Raw genomic sequence first — 20,000 nt, 5'->3', positions numbered from 1 at the left:
AGTGAATCTCAATATATAAAAATATTCATACTATTTCCCTTTTAGCAAAAACTGAAAACAGGTCCCACAAACACCTTGTTAAGCAAAGCAATATTTCTCTCTCTCTCTCTCTCTCTCTCTCTCTCTCTCTCTCTCTCTCTCTCTCTCTCTCTCTCTCTCTCTCTCTCTCTCTCTCTCTCTCTCTCTCTCTCTCTCACACACACACACACACACACACACACACACACACACACACACACACACACACACACACACACACACACACACACACACACACACACACACACACTGTAAAATGGACACCATATATAATAATAATAAAATGTAAGTGTTTCTGCTTCAAATTGCTCCAGTCCACAGATACTGTCAGTGAGCTTACTAAATGGCAACACCCCCCCCTCCTTTCCCAACACACACCAAAATGTTTCTAGTTGTTGTCTAGGAATACACTGTATGCAGCTTGACACTGATGAAAAGAGCCCAAGATTGTCATTATGTCAGTGGGGTTTTTCTTCCTTACACTCGTCATTTTTTTCACCACAACAAAACCAAGTGACCGCTTATTGCTTAGGCTTCCAACAGAGGTTGATGACGTTACGTACACGCCTTGGAGCGTCCAAAATGCGTTGCCTCAACCATGGAGATATTGAAATATCCATCCCAATGCTTTCCAGAACAAACCGTGTTTGCATGGATAAAAAGCCTATCCGTGAACATCACTGGAAAATTCAACTCATCAAGGCCCTATAAAATATCAGACACACTCCAACAACAAAGTTAAGCTACCATGTTTCATAGCTATTACAATAAAGGGAGCGCGTAGCTATCAGCGTCAACGATTCACAAACAGCACGGAAAGACGGCTTCTTTCTTAGCCATCTACCATGCAAAGAGGCAGCTCAGGATAATACCAGATGTATTGATAATGACGTGACATGCCATTACAGAAGGAAAAGATAGCAAAAATACATTTAGTTTAAAACCATAGTTGCCAAAGACACGACAAGCAATAGACTAAAACAAGATATTTGTTGGATTTGAGAAAGTGAAAGTGGGGATGTGCCGTAATTATCACGTAATACAAGACACAGTAGCACAGGTGGTTGTGACAGGCAGCTGACACGTAAAGAGAGATGGAAGATTTATATGCTCGCGCAACAATAAAAAAAAAGTTTAAGAAAAGCGAGTGGGGAGGGATGACATCTTTAGTTTCAGGCTACATGGGAAAAGCGCAGAGGCGGTGAATAGCTAATCTGCCTGGCCAGCCAGGGTAGTTCTTGGGTAGAGGGCAGAGCAGGAGGTCTATATAAGGGGGCAAAGACTAGCTTCACTTCAACACAGCATCTCGTGACAGCTCAAGGCAAATGGAAGATTTCTATGTGCTGGCGCAACATTACAAGACAAGTGCATGGGGATTTATCAAATGGGTACAAATATTCATGACTGATTTGATTAAGTCAGGATGACAAATTTGGTCTCAGCTAATGAAGGGAAATTACGAAACGCTGAAGCGGCGCATAGCTACACTGCATTGGCTAACTGGGTGTGTTGAGGGGGATGCTACTTCTCTCTTCCTGGGTCACGTCTCGTATCCGTCTCTACCTCCCCTGCTCGAACCATCTCCCCCGCCGCCTTCTCCTCCGCCTGCACCACCTTGCACTCGTTGATGCACCGGCGGCCCCACTATCCCAACCTGAGGTCGTGTGATTCACCACCTCCCACGGCCACACGAGAGCTACCGGTCCGGAGCTCGAGCTGGTGGTGCTTTTAGCTTTGAACAAGTCAGTGATTTAGCACATTTTGCTCCGTCTTTTTTTATTTAGTTTTTGCTTTCGCTTTTCCATGCGCTTTTCATAGCCAGTCCTTTCTTTCTCCATATAGCATACTGTATCCTCCGCTCCACCACCAGAGTTTTTATTAACCGAATAGCCACCATCCAAGTCAACGAAACTTCGGATGATGATGCTGCTGACAGACTGGTTGGGTCGAGCGAGGGCCTGCAGGGAGGGGCGGGCCTTCGAGAAACAGTGCATTTCATTGGACTAGGCCAATGTGCCTCAAGAGAAGCATCCAATGAGCCCCGAAGTGTCATTTTTTTACCGTCACAGACAAAAAACATAATGTATATAATTTTTTATCATTATTTCGGGCCCTCGAGGGCCCGAAAGACCCGAGGGCCCACCGGGACTTGCCCGGTACGCCAGATAGCCAGTCTAGCCCTGTGTGTGTGTGTGTGTGTGTGTGTGTGTGTGTGTGTGTGTGTGTGTGTGTGTGTGTGTGTGTGTGTGTGTGTGTGTGTGTGTGTGTGTGTGTTTGTATGTGTGTGTGTGTGTGTACTGTTTGTGTGGGCGTGCACACGTGCATGTGTTTGTGTGTAAGTCTGTGTCAGGTTTGATGTTAAACAGTAATAGGCCTCGCAGTTTAGATGGTGCAATGATGATGTAGTCCGATGGTTCTCAACCTTTTTGGAACAAACGCCCTCTTTGCCTCATCATCAGCCTCCCAACTTCCCCCTTATATTAAAAAGTAATACAAAAATAGACCAAAGGCCCCCATTTGCAACTGACACACCCCCACTCCTCTAAGCACACTCTTCTCAACGCCCCCCAAGGGCTCCAAAAATGCCCCCTGGTGGGCTGTAGAGCCCCCGTTGAGAATGGCTTGTAGTAGTCTGATGTGTCACTCATAGTCCCACTAACACCATGAGAAATGAGGCATGCAGGGCGTGACAGGGGTGAGGAAAAATATTGCAGCCTTATGTAAACTCATATCTCACCCCTTCTCTCTCTCTCTCTCTCTCTCTCTCTCTCTCTCTCTCTCTCTCTCTCTCTCTTTCTCCAGCTCCCTCCCTCTGACTCCTGCGTGTACTCATTGCTATCTCTCTCTCCCTCCCTCCCTCTCTCTTTCTCTTCCCCACCCCTTTCCATTCATCTGTCTGCTTGTACTCATCACTCCCTCTCTCTCTCTTTCCCTTCCACTGTCTTTCTCTCTCCCCTTTTCATCCCCCCATCTCTCTATTCATTCCTCCATCTGCGTGTGCTCGTGGTATTCATCTCTCTCCCCCTTTTCTTTCGCTCTCTCTCTTTCTTCCCCCTCTCCATATCGCCGCCTGAGTGTACTCATCGCTTCCTCTCTCGCTCTCTTTCAATCCCTCTCTCTCCCTTTTTCACCCCCTTCTCTCTCCAATCCTCCCTCTCTCTCTCTCTCTCTCTCTCTCTCTCTCTCTCTCTCTCTCTCTCTCTCTCTCCATTCCTCCGTCTGCGTGTGCTCATGGTATTCATCTTGGTCTTATCTGTGCCGGGCGCCTGGTGAGTCACTTTTATGAATGAGATCGTGTGAGAGTGAGAGAGAGTACGGCCGGCCTCGCGTGCATCTGCTTGTGCATGTGTTTGTGTGTGTGTGTGTGTGAGAGAGAGAGAGAGAGAGAGAGAGAGAGAGAGAGAGCATTTGTGTAAGTGTGTGTGTGTGTGTGTGTGTGTGTGTGTGTGTGTGTGTGTGTGTGTGTGTGTGTGTGTGTGTGTGTGTGTGTGTGTGTGTGTGTGTGTGTGTGTGTGTGTACTCTATCTATCTGTGTGCGTTTCCCTTTGTGTGTGTGTGTGTGTGTGTGTGTGTGTGTGTGTGTGTGTGTGTGTGTGTGTGTGTGTGTGTGTGTGTGTGTGTGTGTGTGTGTGTGTGTGTGTGTGTCTGTGTGTCTGTGTGTCTGTGTGTGTGTGCATCTCTCGAATAATCGGCCAGCCAGCAAGCCAGCCAGAGCGGAGATGCTTTCCCACTGAGAAGTCCGCTTTACCACACACACACACGCACACACACATACACACACACACACACACACACACACACACACACACACACACACACACACACACACACACACACACACACACACACACACACACACACACACACACACACACACACACACACAACCACAGCACCATGTGACCAGACGAGGCCTTGTGGAGTTCAGTGTAAGTTGCTGATCAGATCCAGATGCCACATACTAAACATACACACACACACACACACACACACACACACGCGCGCGGGCGCACACACAGACACACACAAACGCGCACGCACACACAGACACACACACACACACACACACACACACACACACACACACACACACACACACACACACACACACACACACACACACACACACACACACACACACACACACACACACACACACACACACACAGACTTTCGGTGAGTCTGTCTCATGCTCTATGAAAGGTCTAGTTTTTCCATCACAGTGTTGAGGCTGCCGTGGCCCGGAGAGGGAGAGGGTTTGGGTCACACACTGCTGCTCCAAGGTGGCATCCAACGGAGGTCACACACAGTCACAGACAGACAGACAGACAGACAGACAGACAGACAGACAGACAGACAGACAGACAGACAGACAGACAGACAGACACACACATAGACAGACAGACAGACAGACAGACAGACAGACAGACAGACAGACAGACAGACAGACAGACACACACACACCCACACACAAACAAACACAGACACACAGACAGATACACATAGACAAAGTCAGATACAGACAGACAGAAGACACCTAAACAGAGGACACAAATATACACATTTGACAGACACAGACAGTCGGACAGACACAGACACAGACACAGACACAGACACGCACGCACGCACACGCACACGCACACGCACGCGCACACGCACGCGCACACGCACACGGTCCACACACACACCCACACACAGGGAGAGACACAAAGACTCTCTCTCTCTCTCTCTCTCTCTCTCTCTCTCTCTCTCTCTCTCTCTCTCTCTCTCTCTCTCTCTCTCTCTCACGCGCAGAGGCGCATCTTGTCACCAGGCTAGGCAGGCAGCTGCTTGGGGCCCCCAAGCCACTACATAGTGAAAAAGAGCTCAAGTTTAAACTACAATAGCACAGATTTGTTTCGAATGTTGATTCTTTTGGGTTTTTGCTTGGGGCCCCCACTGACACTAGAATCGCCTCTGCTCACGCACATGCACGCACGCACGCACGCACGCGCACACACACACACACACACACACACACACACACACACACACACACACACACACACACACACACACACACACACACACACACACACACACACACACACACACACACACACACTCACACACATGGAGGTGCGCATTGACAGGAAGAATGCAAAAAAACTCAGTGACAAGTGCGCCTTTCAATGTCCAGCAGTGGCCCCTCCATTGGAGCATCGGTCAAAACAAGTTCAGTCAAGTGTCCTCTCACTAACCTGACTCTGACCCAGATGTATATCCGCGTTGCTCCACATACACACAATACATCTGCAACATGTAGGACGATTGTCTACTGTATGGGCCAATCTGGATCCTATGTAGGCCAGTGGTGTTTAACCTGTGGTGCAGCCCGTGTCAGAAATTGCAGGGGTCCATGGAATTTTCTTTGTGTTGAGATTGTGACCAAAGTTTGGCTTGGGAACATTGTAATTAGGCCAAATCAAAACCAAATTAAAATGTGGTTTGTAAAGTAAAGTAAATGTAAAGTAAAGTAAATGTAAATGTAAAGTACGCCTAAATGTAAAGTCAGTAAGGTATTGATAAGTATTGATTGATTGAAAGGTATTGATTAATCTCTCGAGCAAAAATCATTGTAATTCATTTCTTACATAAATTGTTAGTGCATATGCATATGTACTGCAGGAGTTTGGGTTGGAGGGGCACGGCCTGTCTTTGGCACAGGTGTGTGTGTGTGTGTGTGGGGGGGGGGCTTTAAAAAAAAAAGGTTAAAGGGACACTGTTTGAGATTTATAGTTGTTTATTTCCAGAATTCATGCTGCCCATTCATTAACTCATTGGCTGCCTTGGCCGTCGAATGACGTCATTTCAAATAGTGACGCCCCCTACCTTCGACGTCGTTCGCCGACAATTGCGTTTTTTTACAGCCAGGCCTCGAGGACGGTCTGACCTATCTTCTGTATAAATTTCAAGCCTCTAGGCATTTTCTAACTGTTCCTGTAGGTGGCAGAAGTGTCCTTAGGAAGTAGGAACAGTCAAGGCATGGCTTTAGTTCAGACCAGGAGGAAATGTCAAGACAAAAACACCCCTTTTTTACTATTATAATCTCAAAAGTAGCATAGCAAAATCATTTTTGAAAGTAAAGCACCTGTGACAGTAGTCTACTTTCTTGTCCTCTGATTTTAACACAGGTAGGCTACTGATTTTAGTGTCAGAGCCTGACAAAAAAAACCCTTCCTCTCATGACCAAAATACAACCCCCAGTTGCTATCTAGCTAGAAGGCATTGCAGCTAGCTTGCCCAAAATACACCATGAGATGATCTGTGTGGCAACCTTTCATTTTGGATAATGTGATCAGCCTACACAACATCAGGATGATGCTTACAAAAAATATCATCTAACAGGAGAATGCACGGGACTAGTGGTGATGTTGGGAATGCTTGGCTATAAATTTTGCTACGCCAGCTAGCTAGCTAGCTAGCTAGCTAGCACGAAATCGCTAACAACTTACAACTAAGCCTAAATAAAGGAGCCTTGGTAAGTCAACTATTTTTACTCATTCTAGTTATTTTTTTATGGATCTGTATAGTATGATCAGCTTACTGTATCATCAAAAAAGACAGGGGGGTTGCAGATTCTTGGAACAGAGTAGCCTTTGTGTCTGGTCAGATACAGTCAGCTCACATAAGAAAGCATTGCACTTAGCCTCAGACCAGCTAGCCTTCACCACTCCAATCGGCTTGTGAAATGTTGGATATGTGATCAGTACTTTATCAAAAGAAAATTCATTGAACAATATATGACAAGATCACTATAGCAGAACCATGATTACAGTAATCATCAATCTGCAAATTGTCCGCTCTGCCAAAGAAGCTGCAGTAAGCTACGCTAAGCGGAGCTGCCCTACCTGCCTCCCTCCCCCACAAGACACAGCACGGTACTATTTCTGGAGGAAATAAACCAGCTGTTATTCGTTCTCCAACGAGGGTACAGAGCGCACAATCAGAGGGGGAGGGAGAGGGAGGGAGTTCCCGGAGTTAGGGGCACCTGCTGTCATGATCCATTCTGCGCGCCAGCAACTAAACAAAAACACCCTTGTTTTCGAGTCCACCCCCGTTATATTTCAGTATATTAGGTTGAAAAGGTCATACAAACGATCTTTTGTTCAGGCTACAGATGACAGAAGACTCTGTAATAGCATCTGATAGGTTTGGAGTTGTTAGGACGATGCCATTATGGGCAAAAACGTTTGCAGTTATAGTTCTACTTCAAATGGCGTTTTCTCAGCTTTTTGGCTAGAAAGCAGCATTTTGGCGAATTCCACTTAATTTCAACAGATGATTATGAAAGAACGGAAAGGGGTAGAGAGACACCGTTTTTTTCTGCTGACAGATGAGCGTCTAATCTGTGTTTTGATAGGTATGGCGTTGACATAGACACAGAACTCAATTTTCTGTGAGCCTCCAAAAAACGCCCAAAATGCTGAAAAATCTCTGGCACTCCGAGGTACTCTTTTATGAAAATGGCTGGCAGCCAATGAGTTAATGTTACCTTTTTCATGAATACTTACCACCAGCAACAAATTCTAAGTATTGCACTTTTCATACATGAAAAGGGCGATCTTCTCCATGGTCCGCCATTTTGAATTTCCAAAAACAGCCATTTTTAGCTGCAAAAATGACTGTACTTGGACCATCCTAAAAATATTTGTTTAATACGTTATAGTAAACGTTCATGTAGACTTCAAATTTGGCAATAGGCAGCCCAGTTTCAATGAGCAGCATAGTTGCAGTACCTTTTTTGACCATTTCTTGCACAGTGTCCCTTTAAGAACCACAGCAGTTGGCTAATAAACCAGGAATGTAAAACTCACAAATTTTGCCTGCAAAGTTATTTTATTCGGCCTACAAGATCATTTGAAATGTGCATTTTAGTTGGACAACATACATCATGAATACATAATTGTCCCTCACGTGAATGACAAGTGCACCCACCCCGGCCAGTGGAACAACACACTCAAGTGCATCCGTAGTGACATCTCCTACTCATACACAACAGATTATCGCATATGACGGGAGTGAGTGATTGTAAGTATTAGAGTATTTTATTTTCGTATATATGTGCTTGCATGCACAATTTCAGTCCATTTTGTTTAAACTAACTGAGTTTGGCCCGCAACTTCATCCCAGATTTTGATTTTGGCTCACTCTGAATTTGAGTTCGACAGCCCTGGTATGGGTCAATCAGGACCCCGTTTCTAGAAAGCATTGTTGCTAATCAGCAACTTCCTGGTTTACTATGGGAAATTGTATTGCAAGTAAGCTGCCGAAAGCATACGGGTCAGTCTGGATTGCAGCACACTCAGTTTACAGTACGATGTGATGTTGCACTGAAGCAACTGTTTCTATCAAGCAATGCACACTAGTAACTTTTACAATTGTGTTGTTGAATCTACCACACTATTCACTTGTTGAGAGGAGAACATAGAGGATTGTTTTGAATGTATTTATCAGTGGCAAGGATGTTCTTGTCTTCTCCCAAAGGCCCCACATTCTTAAGAATGCCACGTTGTATTGAACAACAGTAAAGCTTTCAGCAATAAGGAAAAAAAACATTCAGGCTGCAATGTGAAGACCGCAAAAGTACACCACACATGTACATGTCTATGTTTTGAGAGAACAGATACCTTGAGAGACTGAGACTGCGTGAGACTACGTAGACAGTGTGATTAGTTTTCATATCTGTATCATAACAGCTGTACGGGAATTATAATATTAAATCATTGCTTTGTTATGGCCGTTGCTAGACAGAGATATTCAGTTGGTGCGATGACTAATTGATGCATATAATAGCACGTCAAACTCAATATGGTTTTAAATTTCTATGAAATTGCTGATAACAGTTGCTGGTAATTGAACACTTACGCTATTTGAAATAATCGCCTTGGGTTTGACAGACCCATGAAAACTTACACGCAATTGAATTTTCCATGATGCTTCAACGCCGAGCACTCAACAGGAATTCCTTTCATACACACATGTGTGCAAGAGACCATTTGCACGAAACCGTATAACACACAGAATCACAGAGAGTTTTATACCACAGAAATGAGTCAAATGCGGGCTGGGTCATCTGGAGACAAGGAGAGAGAGAGAGAGAGAGAGAGAGAGAGAGAGAGAGAGAGAGAGAGAGAGAGAGAGAGAGAGAGAGAGAGAGAGAGAGAGAGAGAGAGAGAGAGAGAGAGAGAGAGAGAGAGATGCAACAAGTGAGCTTGAGTTACCGAAATAGAGAGAAAGTAGAGAAACTAGAAAAACAAGACAGATAGAGCTACAGACAGACAGACAGACAGACAGACAGAGAGAGAGAGAGATGGAGAGAGAGAGAGCCAGAGAGAGAGAGCCAGAGAGAGAGAGAGCAAGCGAGAGAGAGAGAGAGAGAGAGAGAGAGAGAGAGAGAGAGAGAAGGAGGGAGAGGCTGGGTTTTTTCCCCCCGTTGCCCCCGTCTGTGAAAGTTCTCTTGAGATGCACTAGAGTGTGCAGCCATGGAAAGTGTTTAAAGCGTCCCACTGGGAATTAGTTAGCCGTGGATACTAATTACATGGCAGGTAGCAGACATTAAAGTGCACCGAGAATGGCCGTAAAAACTTGTTTGAATGCAGAGGATAAAAATAGATTATACAGTACATAGCCTACCTGTGCATAACTTAAGCCAGGCATTTGCTTTTTTTTCCTTTTTATGTGCGATTATACACAAATTTCCCCCTCAAACCTGCCTTATTATCCCCTGTAGTGATGTATGGGTATACGAAAGTGTATATGGCAGTGTGTGTGTGTGTGTGTGTGTGTGTGTGTGTGTGTGTGTGTGTGTGTGTGTGTGTGTGTGTGTGTGTGTGTGTGTGTGTGTGTGTGTGTGTGTGTGTGTGTGTGTGTGTGTGTGTGTGTGTGTTGCGAATGAGTGTGTGTGTGCACATTTTTACATTACATTACACTTAGCTGACACGTTCCTTAACCATTAGGCCGTGGCTGCCTCATATGTGTTCATTTGTGTTTGTTTCCGTGCCTATGCCTTCCAAGACACCTGCATGCTTGTGTCTGTCTTTTTCTATAATTTCGATGTTTCAATGCGTTTTTTTGCTGTAGTCATAAACTAAAGACCAGTTTTCTAACTTGTCTCAGACTCACTGGTAGTTGGACTCAAGCTTGTGTGTCTGCCTTAGTTCTGCCAAATATGGCTTTTGGACCTGGGCAAGTCTGTCTTGATTCTGTTTAGAGTATGTAGAGCACTGACCATCAAAGATTCTACAGTGACACTAGACAACCAATCACATGGAAAATCTTCACATGCACAGCATCTGTATGTCCTTCAGATGTCCATGTTCTTGCGGTTCACCATTTCCATTGGTTTGCATACAGTATCCTGACAGGTGACTCAGTTTAGACTCAGATTGTTTTTTTTTCAATTGGCTTTGTTCTGGACTCAAACCTCTTGTGTTCTGACTTAGCCTCGATTTGACCTGGTCTTGGACATCTCTTGAGCTCTACAATGGTGGTCTTGACTACAGCCCTGGGCCTGCAGTATGACAGTGTTGTGTTGTGGCACAAACAGTGAACCTTCCCCACCTATCCTCATGCAACATTACACAAACCGTGCCAAGGCCATGTTTGCAAATGACAGTTTATGTGCCATCAGTAGTTGCATGCTTTTGAGTCTACATTTTCTCTCAGTTCATAGTTTACTATAACAATTTGATACGTGTACATCATCAATATTAATTTCTGGCTATAAATCCATAGAAGAATGCATACTATAACTTTCAGTATTGACCCTTTTCAGTCATGTGACCTTCATAAAGCGTCTGCCATTTTGGACAAGAAATAGACAACATTTTGAATCGGTTTGAGTGGGAGTAATGGGAAATGGGAAACGAGAAATGAGAGACGAAAAAATTTAAGAAAAACCCTCGACTATCCAGCAAGGTGGGGCATTTAGCCAGCTGAGGTAGAGGTATTCGGAAAAGCTTAGGATGGGAGGTTTAGAAAACAATGTTAACCTGCTTCCACGGGGTCATCCCTATGTTCCCCAGGTCCTATGTCCCCCGGGTCCCCTCTTTTCAAAAAAGGGTTCTATATTCCCCACTGCTTCCAAGTAGACTGCTGCCGCATGGCAAAGTGAAGGTTGCTGTTGCAACTGTGACAGGTTCAGTTTAGGGGTATTTTTGGTCAGGGCACAAATTTACAACTCAGAAACATTGCATTACGACAGGTTAGATTTAGGCATGGTTTTGGGAAGGGCACAATTTGAAAACTTGGAAACATACAATGTGGGGAACATAGAACCCTTTTTTAGAAAAGGGTCCAATGTTCCCCGTTCCTATACAAAGAGAGGTGAACATAGGACCCGGGGAACATAGGTACGCTCCCGCTTCCACCAGGGTTGCTTCCTGCGTGTTTACCTGCTTCTACCTCATCTTTACTGAACTCTTTACCCGCTCAATAGCTGATTTCTCAATGTAAATGCATCTGCCGTTGTCAGTAATGTCTTGATGTTTAACAGTAAAAACACCCTTTACACTGAAACTACCCAAGACCCTAGAAAACAGTATTTGTTTAGCGTACAATTTAAAAATTAAGAAACTCGTCACTATCTGTAGATTAATTCAATATGCCCCTGGCCTGTCCTGCCTGTCTACTTGCAGCCTGTTTTCTTGTGGCTAATCACAATTGTGTTGTAGGGATTTTATGCCTTCATTTTACGATATGATCGCAAGCGAGTGACAGAAAATGAGTCGGGGGGAGACATGGGGGCTATACCCAAGTCCCTGAATGTCTGGCACCTTAGACCATTGAGCCATGGTGCCCTCTCTTGATTATTTTATTTGTATTGTCCACATCCCTGTTGGCCTTTGGCACTTGAGTCTATTAAGACGAGTCTCTGGACCTCTTTCCAAAATGCTTGGCACACAGTTTTGGCCACTGCTTCTCATTTCTGCTTGCGGCCACTCATATCAGAGTAATTTGAGTTTTGGCTTGTGGTGGTTGCAGTTGTGCAAGCGGGTTTGTATGTGTGTGTGTGTGTGTTGAGGGGTGCTGCCAGGGGTAAAATGGCGGCATCTTGGGTCGGCTCTGTTTCGGCAGCTGGAGACGCATTTGGGTTGGCACGGGTATTGTTTTCTCCACAGTCCTTTGTGGATCCGTCCGTCTTATTTTAGAGCTTTAAGACGGAGGGATGACCCCTGTGAACCTCCAGAAATGAGCGGCTAATCTAGCTTTTGCTAATTAGATGGCCTAACGGTAAAATTAAAAATAGACTCGGCTGCTACCTCATGCGAGTTGGGCGGGCGGAATGATAGATGATTATTTTCGCTGCTGTTGATGAAAGATTGGAGCTACTCACGACACCTTGGATCTTCTAAAGGATCTGGACTCCTGCCACGATGCAGAAAGCCATTGCAATGAAGAAGAAACAAATCTGAGGTAGACATTGTGGGTAGTTATGGGTCGGGCCTCAGAATTTCAGCCGCGTTAGCACTGGCTATTGTACAACAAAAAAGTTTTGTAAAGTAAATATTTGACCTTGACAGACATATCTAGGTGATGCTTGGAATCATAAGGAGGATATGTGCTAAAGGGAGTCACTGGAGTTTCATCACTACATGAATATCTGCCATCAGGTACCGTAGGGAGTTTATTGTCATAACACCATTTCAGTGAAGGGGCCCTCTAGCATCCAGCAAAAAACACGTAAAACAAAAACAAGGTCTTTGGCACCCCGTCATTTTACAGGATGCGCCCCTGAGGGTAGCCGTGACTTAGTGGGGGCAGCCGTGGCATGGAGATGGGCTTTAGATCGGAGGGTTGTAGGTTTGAATCCCACCTTTCCACTCCTTTCTGTACTTCATGGACTGGCGTGCCCTTGAGCAAGGCACCTAACCCCACACTGCTCCAGGGACTTTAACCAATACCCTGTACTTAAGATAACTGTAAAACACTTTGGATAAAAGCGTCATCTAAGTGTAATGTAATGTAATGAGATAGAGCGAAGGAGAGCTAACATCCACAGTGTAAGTTAGGCTAGGCTAGGCTAGGCTAAGCTAAACTAGCACTCACCTGCAGCCCCAAGAGGAAAGACCACACAGACGACAGTGTTTGGGTCCGGGCGGACGGCTAGCTCTGGATCGCGTTTTAAGGGGCCAGACTGTTTGCACAGCTGTCCTCTGTTGTAGCCCCTTCTTCTCGCCGGTGCAGTGCGAACACCCCACCGCCCCCATCCCTCCCTCCCTCCACCTCATCCTCTCTCTCCTCCTCCTCTTTCTCCTCCTCTTCCTCATCCTCATCTTCCACCTCCTTCTCTTCCTCTTTCTCCCATCTGTGCCCCCACTACCACCACTAATAGCTACTCCAATCAGCTCAACGCTAGTCTCCAAAACATGCACAGAGCAGAAACGAGAGAGAGAGAGAGAGAGAGAGAGAGAGAGAGAGAGAGAGAGAAAGAGTGAGAGAGAGGAAGAGCAACGGAGAGCCTGGAATGCGCAGCAGTCCATAAAAGTTCAGAGACTGAAATAAAGTCATTAGCGACATCACACTTGTTTGAATTGGCACCTCTTAAATGCACTGCGATGTCAGGCAGAGTAAACAAATTGTATTTACACTTAGCACGTGCTTTCATCAGGGTTACGTTTCATTTGCCCCAATTTGATGCGTGTGACACGGGTAGGACTCAACATCCTGGATGCGCATTGTTTTCATCCCTCCCTTCCCCCCAGTCATGTTGCTGGAATCTTGATGGTTTTTTGCCCTGTTTTTAATTTATTTTTTTATACAACCCCAGTTGCATGTCATCCAGTATTTCTCACCAGCAGTGGTGGCAGGCTGTGGAAAAAATTGAAGGAACACATTGAAATTTCCATTTTTCTGAGTTAAACAAACATTGTTATTTCATTCTATAAACTACATTTACTTTGCCTTTTTTGAGGTCTGAAAACATTGTGTCTTTTATTTAGACCATTTGTAATATTCTGCAAATAAACGCTATACATTTACAATATTTTCATTCAAAATTCGGAGCAAATGCTGTCGGGTTGTTTTACTCAAACACATTCCCATCCATTGTAATATCAGAAAAACTGAAAATTCCGACGTGATCTCTTAATTTTTTCTGCCGCTATATATCCATGCAGAGCCAATTTTACCATAGGGAGAGTAGGCAATTGCCTAGAGGTAAAGAACCTCAAAAGTCAGCTCTGCTGTGGTAAATATGAGCAAAGATTCATTCAAGAGGGCCCGATGTCTGTAGCAAGTCTAGGGCCTCATGTCAAGAGGGCCTCATGTCTGTAGCAAGCCTAGGGACCCATGCCAAGAGCCCCCCATGTGTATAGCAAGCCTAGGGCACCACGTCTAGAGCAAGACTACAGCCCCTACATGGCTCCAACCGCTGCTGCCCCCCTCTGTTGGATTGATGAATTTATCATGTTGCTGACTTTGACCTTGGGGTCAAGAGTTCAAGAGGACACAGTGGGCAGCTACGGTAAGGCCACAACGGCTGCATCTGCATGCCCATGAGGCATATCCGGATTTTTATCAAACATGTTTTCATCAACACAGAGTAAAGCTAGATTTATGCTTCGCTCGCATAGAATCTGCGTCCGTCCGTTTTCTGTCTATGCGAGTCCACGCCCCCCTCTCAGAGGCTCTGCGCCCGTCGTCTAGCGCCTCGAAAAAATTCTAACTATCCGTCGGACGGACGCGGAGTACGCAGACAAAAAGGCACTATGATTGGTCGTCTCGCTACTTCCTTGTTCTGTTCTTGTGGCAGCGCAATGCCAGTAGTTTGCGAGAGCAGAGCTGTATTCTGTTAAAAAACTTTATTAATGCCTTGTGTGTAAATGTGTGTAAATACACGAAGCTAAGCTAAGTAACAAACAATGCATCAGTTGAACACTCGTGGCACAATGCCTGCGGTTTTACTACCGTTCCTCCACCGAATGTAAACACACATCGGCAGAATCAACTGTCTTTACATGCTTGCATTTTCTGCTCGTGAAAACATACTGGGTATGTCAAATAATGATACCACTGCATTGCCTTTGCAATTTGTGTGAAAATACCTAGCTAACCGGGATAGAAAGCAACATTGCTTAATAATGACCGCAGTGCTTACAATGTAGTGAAAGTAGCCTAATCGCGCAATTTCAAATGTGGCTGGCAACGAGACCTCGGACCTCGCAGAGCTCGCAGATGCATGAATACAAAATTGGTTCGTGGCCACTCCCACGCGACTTTTCACGCTCGCAGTTGCTGAAGTCTAATCTGACCTTAACGCAACACAGGGCAATCCATTTCCTGATTTACGTGATCAACACACATTTTTGGATAATTTGGGGCCTACGCAAAAATTCAAAGGAATAAACATATGAACCACATCACCACTACGGAAGTTGAAACATCCGGATTCTTATCAAATGCGGAATAACATGTTTTTGTCAACACAGAGTAACGCAGGGCAATTCATTTCCTCTTTTACTTGAACAACACTAACACACCAATTTCTTGTTTCACAAGCCTAAATGTGGACTGATTTTTCATAATGTTTGCAGGGGAAATGAGTAACTTGGGCCTGTGTATACCCACTGACGCTTTGCACAAACCTCATAATACGCAACCAGTTAATTTTGTGAATGGGGCACGTTTAAAGCAGTGATATACTAGTTCCACTGGCATGTGAGGGAAAGGACTGAGTGATCTGATTAATTGTAATATCAGCCAGTTGCCTACATGGGTATTTCATTAACCCAGTGGTTCATCATTAGTTAATAATTTACTAAGTATTCCTAATGCAATGGTTCTAAACACCCCCTGGACCTCATTATAAACCTCAAAACGCCCATTGACCCCATCATAAGCCTGCCAATGCCCCTCTTAGTATTGCAAAATAAATGGACTAATTTTATTGATATATAAAAATTTACAAACATCATTTACAGAAGTAGTAGTTCAGATACACCGCGCTCTTCCATGTGGTGCGTCTCCAGTTGAATAACTTAGAAGGTGAGAAAGTGGATCGCACTTGGGTTCTTCTTTTCTGCACTTCTGCTGCTATGTAAAAAATAAAAAATAAAAAGAAGAAAAGAATAACCCGAGTGCGATCCACGTTCTCACCTTCTAAACATCATTTACAAACATTTGTTAATAGTTTGTTCATCATTAGTTAATTATTTATTAAGTCTTCATAATGCTTTTTATGCATCCATTATTAAAAAATGATACCGATATTGCTTATGAAACTGCACTGCCTTTTCAAATATGATAGTCAAGAGTCTCTGCAACCATCCCACCACCTCGACAAACACAAATTCTGGGGGAAATAGCTCAAGGTATATGCTATATGGTGTGTGTGTGTATGTTTAATGTGAGTATATCCTGGGTTTCTTTAGAGCATGTCCTGATTTCTTAGCGAGACGACGTCGGGATTGCCATGGCATGGGAATTTCCTGGCTAATTCAGGATGCTGAAGTACGGCACGTGCACATAAAGGTAACATACTTCTCCCATACATCATATGATATCCCAATATTCATGAATATACTGATATAGCCATTCACATAGCCAGTGAAGTAGCCACTTGGCCATCTCATCCCAGCTAGGTCAAACAGGCCATGTCATGTCCCAGCAGGCCCACCGGCAGAGGGGGACAAATGGGTATGTTGCCCCGGGCCCTGGGAGACAGGGGCCCCAGAATTAGGTCCCCTTTACATTGTATGAATTGGGTAGGGGGCCCTTTCAGACGACTTCTTCCTGGGCCCAGCAAAAATTGTCAGCGGCACTGTGTCCGAATGCCAGTAGTGATGGTGTAGGCCGATTATTTAAGGAAGGAAATAAGGAAGACTAACCATCATAAGTCACCGCTGTTTATCACAGCGTATCGTAACCACACGCTCAAAGTAGAACAAGATGAAAGAAAAAAAAACACGGGGAGTAGTTACGATACTCACAGACATTACTAATCCATGAATTCAACATTACTGTAAGACTGATAAAGTTGATAACCGAGAAGATTTGGGCTGGGGGCGGAGGGTAACAGTGTCTGATACATGTAAAGTAATATATTGTAATGCAGGGCCTTCATTACGTCACCTTTTATTAAGCAACTGTGACTGACCGTGGAGCCGGTAGGCATGGGCTTACCTTGGGCTAGGCTATAGCTGAACCCCCCCCAGTGCAGAGTTCAGAGTGGGCCACTTAAAAGCACCACAGAGATGCTTATCTCTACAATGCCCTTTTTAAAATGCGATGTGGTGAGTCAGGCCATTAAGGCCAGTGACTCTGTGTGTGTGTGTGTGTGTGTGTGTGTGTGTGTGTGTGTGTGTGTGTGTGTGTGCGTGTGTGTGTGTGTGTGTGTGTGTGTGTGTGTGTGCGTGTGTGTGTGTGTGTGTGTGTGTGTGTGTGTGTGTGTGTGTGTGTGTGTGTGTGTGTGTGTGTAGACACAGGGCATGTGATGCGTCAGTGCGGTAGTGTTGGAGTAGAATTAGTGCTTGCAGGTTAGTGCATGCTGGTTAGTGCAGGTTAGTGCATGCTGCATGTCGCTTCTGCTTGTTGCTCTCTGCTTTCAGCTACGGCCACCGGCTAGCCACCTCCCTAGGGGGGAGGCGAAAAGAGGAGCCGAGCGCGTAAGTCTCCTCTGCCGGTACACAGCCTCTCCATTGCCAAGACCTGTACACGCCTCCTCGTGGCCACGCACGGTAACTGGTACCTTGCGGTTCCAGGCAAAGTTGTATGGGATCTCGGAGTAGCAGGGGGCCCCAGAGACGTGGCATGCAGGCCCGCTACAATGTGGACACGCCCTGCTGCCCGTTAACCCCTGCCCCAGCTATGGGCAAAAAGCAAAGACCTCAACGGTGGACCAGGCGGAGGATGGCAACTGGGAGATGTACCACAACGGCTGGGAAGGCGGATGAAGGCTAGGGGAGTAAACCCTGAACACAAATCTGCAGGTGGGGACAGGCAATAGGCAGAACCCAGCAGACCGGATTACTGGCAGTCCCTTGCAGCTCGAATCAGAGTGAAGGTCGTCGTGAGTTCCTCATGCCACTGGAAACTACTCTGTTCGAGCGAAGAATGGTGGGAGTAAGGACTGCGCACCCCTACCCTCACCCTAATCTCTTCCCTAGCGCAAGCTCCTTGTTCCATCACCCTTTCCTTTCCACCCCAGCCCCCAAGCCCCCACCAAAGCCCTGTGGCGATGTGGAATGGCGGCAGGCACAGGCCAAGGATGTGGCTGGAAGTGCCTAGTCAAACCATGCACACAGGCGGCAGTGGAGTGACGGTCGTTGTGTTGTGGGATGGGGCAGCGCATCACCTCGGCAGCTTCCACTGTGACTGAGCAGCTCCACACTGCTCACCCCTGACGGGGAAGGACCTGGAAAAAGTGGTCTAAAAATTGTCTGCTCCCTATACTCTGGATGGCTAGCCGCAGCCATCGGAGCATCCCTTACTGCGGCCGAAAAACAAAGAAGAATATTCACCTGAACGTTGCCACCTGGAATGTTCGTACCCTACTGGACATGCCTGAAACATCCAACAGACCTTGCCGCAGGACAGCTCTTGTGGCCCTTGAGCTTGCAAGATACAACATAGATATTGCAGCCCTCAGTGAGACAAGATTACATGGCGAGGATTCCTTGACGGAAGTGGGTGCAGGCTACACCTTCTTCTGGAAAGGGGTCCCCGAAGGCATGCGTCGTAACCACGGTGTAGGTTTTGCTGTAAAAACCAAACTGCTACAGCAAATCCCAGAATCCCCTGTAGGCATCAGTGAGCGCCTGATGACATGGCGCATTCCTCTTGCCAAGAAGCGCTTTGCCACACTCATTAGTGCTTATGCGCCAACCCTGGATGCAGATGACCACACAAAAGAAGATTTCTACCATCGTCTTGACGAAGTCATCCAGAAAGTCCCAGCCGCAGACAAACTCCTTCTTATGGGTGACTTTAATGCACGAGTGGGCAACGAGCATCTCATCTGGAAGAAGATCATTGGTCAACATGGAGTTGGGAAAATGAACAACAATGGGCACCGTCTACTATCCCTCTGTGCAGAGCACGAGATGCTTATTACTAATACCACCTTCCAGATGAAAAAGCATCTCAAAACTACCTGGCAACATCCCAGATCCAAACACTGGCACCTTTTGGACTACATCATAGTTCGCCAAAAGGACAGACAGGATGTGATGATCACTAGAGCAATGCGGGGAGCAGAGTGTTGGACTGACCACCGCATGGTTAGATCCAAACTACGCCTAGTCATCCCACCTTGCTGTTCCAAGACGGCCCCAAAGACTAGAAGACTAAACACCACCGCTCTCTCCAACCGAGACACCATTAATGACCTCCGTCGCCACCTTGCATACAACCTCTCTTCTGTCCCAGAGGAAGCTGATGCCAAAGACTGGCCAGTTCTATCTGCCGCCATCCACTCTGCCGCCTCAACAGCCCTTGGCACCAAAGTCAGGAAACATCAGGATTGGTTTGACAACAACTCTTCCCACATCCATGTGACTCTGCAAGAAAAACAACAGGCCCACAAAGCCCTGCTCTCCAACCCACAGTCATCCATGCTAAAAGCCAACTACACCAAGGCTAGAGCCCAAGCACAGCTGTCACTAAGGACCATGGAGGACACCTGGTGGCTGGAGAAAGCAAAATAAATCCAACACCTTGCTGACTGCAGTGACACGCATGGCTTCTATGATGCAATCAAAGCTCTCTATGGACCAAGGAAGCAAGCCCTTACTCCTGTTAGATCTGCTGCTGAAGACAACCTCCTGAAGGACCGCCAAGAGATCCTCGAGCGTTGGGCTGAACATTTTAAAGGTCTCCTCAATCACAGCAACCCTGCAGACCCCAACATCCTTGAAAAGGCGCCAGCTATGCCTCAGATGCGACATTTGGACAGCCCTCCTGACTTCAAAGAAACATCCAAG

The sequence above is a fragment of the Engraulis encrasicolus genome, chromosome 17 (genome assembly GCF_034702125.1).
Source record: "Engraulis encrasicolus isolate BLACKSEA-1 chromosome 17, IST_EnEncr_1.0, whole genome shotgun sequence".
Classification (NCBI taxonomy): Eukaryota; Metazoa; Chordata; class Actinopteri; order Clupeiformes; family Engraulidae; genus Engraulis; species Engraulis encrasicolus.
The sequence above is the reverse complement of the archived record's forward strand: the minus strand, read 5'-3'. Positions refer to the sequence as shown.